We start from the raw sequence: 5,659 nt of genomic DNA, 5'->3' as shown, positions 1-5,659 counted from the left end.
TAAAAAAAAATGTAAAATAACTCAATACAATACGATTCAAATTGTAGTCTATTTGACCATTGACCATCTAAAATTGTCTAATTCATTAAGTGGGATTTAGAAAACTAAATTTTTCTTCTTTCTTTCTAACCACTACCAATGTATTTTTATTTATTTTTCATTGTTTGTAAGAAGTATGTATACGGTAAAAACCGAAGCAATTTGTATGCGGTGAAAACCGGAGCAAATATTGCAGGTGTCCGATGCGAGGTAAGAGAAGAACGAGTACGTTAGTCTCGGGTAAGATTGAAGGGAACGAGGGTCGAAGAGTTGTGAGTTTTTCCAACTAAGTGTCAAAAATCAAGGTTATGTTGATAAGCACAGAAAATCCGAGCCTGAGGAGAGGACGCTCAACATAGGCTCGGAGTATCCGTTATGGGCCAGGCTACACGTCACCTGACCGTTCTGCCATTTGCACTGACATTCGTACGGATCTCAGAACATCCGTATGGGCGCCACCTTATCCATTTTAGGGTTTTAGGTCTTTTTTTAGTGTGTACTAAGGCCCATCTATTTGTAGCTTTAAATAGGGCTGTACCCCTTGATTTTAGAGCTAGCTTTTACTATTTCATCACACTTGTAATTTGAAAAAGAAGCAGTGGAGTTTTCTTATTGTTTGGCTCGGGTTAGAGAAGCAATTTCCCAAATCGGACCAATTCTCAGAGCCTACAATTTGGTTTCTTAAGCTTTACTTTTATTCATCAATATACGTTTATTATTTGCATATTATTAATAGTCATAACTTATTAATCTAGCCACGTATCGTATAAATAACTTACAAATTTAATTGTTACTATTTTAAGGGTAAACAGTTTGGCGCCCACTGTGGGGCATAGGATAATAGTGGTGATTAATTTACAACTCCATCTTTCACTTGTTCTTTGAAAGTTTGTGTTTCAGAAAAATTCGAGATGGCAAACAGTGGTCAATCTGGGCACGTGAACAACAACGAGATAGTTGGTGAAAATGACAACAATAGCAAGTTATAGAACCCGAACACACCCCTTATTGATCCAGCCAATCCGAAAGCGGTCAACTCAACCGAGGGACTTAACCAGAATACCGTCAACCAGAACAATGCCGCTTTACTAGCCACAGATCCTTTAAATAGCAAAAATTCAACGACTTTACCTCGGGCGCAAGCCCAAAAGACGCCGGATGTCATGGATGAAATTAACTTACATTTGATATATGAAATGTTACAGGAGCAGCAGGTGGGTATAGCTCAACTCTAAAAGAAAGACAACGGAACAGTATCGGTAGGGTCACGTCGGGCTACCGAGCCAAAGCGAGAGGAAGGCCGGGTCGTTGATAGTGATGACGGATTGGGGTTCGGTGCGTCTGTTGAGGTCAAATGCTCGAAACATTGGCAAAACGGGTCGAATCTTCTGAGAAAAGGGTGGAAACATATAACTCTCGAGTGGACCAGATCCCGGGGGAACCTCCAATCCTGAAAGGACCTGACTCAAAGAGATACATTCAAAGGCCATTCCCTCCGAGTCTGGCCCCGAAGTATCCTAAAAAGGTTCAAAATGCCTGATATCCCGAAATATGACTGGACGACAGACCCGCAGGAGCATGTGACCTCGTAGATGCGTTTATCAAAGTCCATGTCGGAGCCAAGAAGGTACAGGCAAGAAAGGACGACATCTTCAGAGTCATCCAAAGGGATAATGAGCTACTCCGAGAGTTCGTTAATAGGTTTCAAAAGGAACGAATGGAACTTCCTCCATTCCGGAAGAATGGACCGCTCAAGCCTTTACTAAGGGTCTCAACCCCCGAAGGTCCACTGCCTCGTTCAAATTAAAAGAAAACTTGTCAAAATACGAGGTAGTAACTTGGGCCGATGTTCATAACAGGTACGAATCCAAGATTCGGGTAGAGGATGACCAACTTGAACTTTCACCTGGTTCGATAAACGGATGTAAGAATTATGAAAGGCCGAGAAGGAATTTTTGTAACACCCCTAAAGCTTTTATAAACTAATACTTGAAGTTTTGATTGATCATATCTTTATAGTAAGGATATATTTACTTCGCACTCCTTACGTGAATTTGACGATGTATGAAAATTGCTTACTTTAGATTGTGTTAATATTTACAAGGAAGTTTCGTGATGTTGTTATGTTTACCACTTATCATCCTCTTGATAAATTTATTATATAATACAATAGATATAGATAAGCTTGGGCAGCCTTTTTTTTTTCATCCTTATCCAAGTAACATATATACCTTTTTGGCTCTTATCCTCTCCACCACCTCCAATTTTGTTTTCTCCAAGAAAATAAAACCCCAAAACTCCTATCCACTCATCAAATTCTCCCACTAACTGAATCATAAAGATTTGTTTTGGTTGAGCCACAAACAACTCCACACGATTGAGGTAAGTTACAAGACCTATTTTTGAACTGGACAGTTGTTAGTGTTTTCAGCATATTTCCTTGTATACAATTTAGTTTTAAGTGATCCAAGCTGTTCTAGAAATCTATTTCATATCCCTACAACTTTCGTTCAGGTTCTAAAACCTAGTTTTGCTTGTATTTACTTGAAAAGGGGTGATGAAGTACAGGGCAGGTGCTGGCCAGATTTCTGTTTTGCAAACCCTACATGTACTACTGTTAGTATTTCAAGCATATATTCTGGTACATAACTCCTATAGGAGTGATTTAAATTTCTTTAAAACCCCAAGAAATATATATACAACTTTTATTCAGTCCACAAAGTCTATTTTTTCCGTTTACCCCTTTGAAACTGAGCCACAATACAAGACAGTAGTACTGTCCAGAATTTCTATTTTGATAATTTAGGGTGATTTTCACCGATATCATGTTTAGTTTTGACGTGCTGAAACCATTGAACTTAAATAGATAATTGATTGTGTATTTAAGGTATATATACTCTTGAACAAGCTAAGAGGAATTGTTTGACGAAGTGGACTTTGGTTGGTCTATGGCGTAGACGATTTGAACTCCTCGAGTTGTGGTAGAACTTGTTGTGTGGTAAAACGCCAAGGTTTGTGTATAAACTTGAACTTGGAATATCTTTATTTTCTGGAATTTTTGAAGTACCTTGATGTGTTGTTTCCTTTCTCTTCATCTTATATCATTGTATGGTTATTATCTCAAGTATTGCAAAATATTTGCTAAATCGCCCACTTGTATGAATTGCTTGATCATTTTGCATTCTTGTTGGGACTTTGTCGTTCTTGTTGCTGTGACTTTGTCACCGATATCGGCATGCCTCTTGAGTCAGATCTTTTGCCATCTTGACTTTGGATTTTTGGTTCGTCTTAGTCATGGAACTTCTCCATGCTAAGTACGAACTAGAAAGCCGTTTTTAATATGGCTCTTGATTATTGGGTTTTGGGCCTACTTGATTTGGAGCTTCGGTCCATCTTGATATTGATTGTGCTTGGTGTGATGGCATGACGTACATATTGGGAGAAATTTGTTATTTGAGAAACTCTCTTGAATTGAACTATAAGCTTTCTTGACACTTAAGCCTTCGAATATTAATATCGATATTTTGAAACTCTTTAAGGTTTGGTATTTGATACTTTTGATATACTTGGTTACTTGATTTATTTTTATCTCACTGAGCTCCTATGACCAAAGGGAATTGGAGAATCTAATGGCTCCAAGCCCAAAGTTTATACGCCTCTAAGCTTTATGCTTAGCAATAGTTGTTTTCTATCGTAGGTAATGTACGGGAAGATATTTGAAGATGGCTATTTGGAGTAGACTTTTTCGGAGCTTTAGTGATGATCACATTTGCATATGCATCTAGGTCTTGTAAAAATTTTGGGGACTTGTACATGATCCATATGTCGCTCTTATGTATGTAATTTTGGAGGCTTGTTGGACCACAAGACCATAAGCTTGTAACTTGAACATGATACTTGTTTTGCTATTTTAGGGTGTGCTTTTAACCCAAGTCATGACACGTACTAAATTTACATTTTGTCTTGTAATTATTTACCGCGGAGGAGACTAGTTTTCTTTTGATATTCACACATTTGAAATTCGTGTATAATATGAACCTGCAATGATGCTGAATGGAAAATATAATTTCGTTAGGAAGTTGCTTCAATAGTTAGATTATTCAAGAAGGGTGCTACCATATTAAATTGATACTATGATATTGTATTTCTTCAAGGGATGTTACAAAGTGTTTTATTAAGAAAGAAAATGTCGCACTTTTACACCTTTTTCTCATGGGCCTATTTCCGCCACTAAATTATTGTGAATATCTTTTGATATAAATTCTTCTGAACATTGTAAGTGTGAAATTAGCTTTTGTTTCGTAAGTGGCATTCTCCCAAAGGGGATGCTACACTTTTGAACCAGAGCCTTATGTTTGTGATTCTTGGACTTTTGTTGTGACTTTTTGGTATACTTGTGTTACACCTCTCGTTTTTATGGTAGGAAAAACTTATGGCTTTCTAGTTAAGTATGCCTCAAAATGGAGATTTGTACTCGAGTATTGAGATGCTAAGTATTTTACCCTTTGTATGGAGGTACTAGCAGGTATTCCAGGTATATTACAGGATTAAAAGTTGAACAGATTGAACCGACGCAGGCTGAGCAGATTCAGGGAAATCTGCAGACATCAGACATTATCGACGGACCGTCGACCATGTCAACGGGCTGTCAATATGAACCATCGTTATGTTCTGAGAATTTTAATCTACAGAAATCGATCGATGAGACGCGTCGACAGACCGTCGACGGGCCGTTGATCGCCAAGTCAATATGGCTCTGCAGTATCTAATCTGCAGAAGCAGGTCGACGGATCGTCGACACGTCGACGTGACCGTCGACCCGCTTGTCGAACTGCTTATCTGGAACATTCCAGTTCCAGCTATAAATAGACGGGTTGGACTCCAAATTTTCAGATTTGAGTCTATCTCTATGTCCTGAAAGTTCTAGAAAAATTCCCTCGTTATACCATCATATACCCAAGAGAAATCAAGGAGTAAACACCGAGAAATTATGGAATCAAGTGTGAGAGTACTCTCTAGGGTTTGTGGAAACCAAAAATCTTTTGGTGTGGAAATAGGGTTTTCTCCAAGTGAAGTAATTCCATTCAAAGTCCATTCCTACATCATCAAAGGTAAGCTTTATGTTCAATTCATGTTATTAAGAGTATTGAGAGGTTAAAAGACTTGGATTATGGAAGGGGGAGAACATGGAGTGCAAATATGAAAATGGTAATATTCTTGAATCATAGCTCTTGATATTTAATGAGTATAATCTTGTTATGAATCGTATTAAAGATGTTGTAGAGGCCTTGTATGAGGATGGATGTTATAGCCCGTATATTGTACGTTTGGAAATTCCAAAGTCGTCGTGGAAAGTTAAGGGCGAGACCATTTTAAAAAATGGTTTTAATGTGCAAGTTGTTATAATTTTGTTTTTATGACTATTATCAGTATGGAAATATTGAGAAAGGTTAAGGGTAAGAAGTGGAATTCGCAAAATGGGCCATGGAAATAATGTGGAAGGCTAGGGGCAAATGGTAATATTGAGGAAAGTCGAGGGGTAAAATGGGAATTTTACAAAAGTTCAAGAAAATTCATGAAAGGGCCATATTGGCCATGTGAAGAAGAATAAGGGGAAAAG

The sequence above is a fragment of the Lycium barbarum genome, chromosome 2, assembly GCF_019175385.1.
Source record: "Lycium barbarum isolate Lr01 chromosome 2, ASM1917538v2, whole genome shotgun sequence".
NCBI classification, from domain to species: Eukaryota; Viridiplantae; Streptophyta; class Magnoliopsida; order Solanales; family Solanaceae; genus Lycium; species Lycium barbarum.
This window is presented reverse-complemented; position numbering follows the sequence as displayed.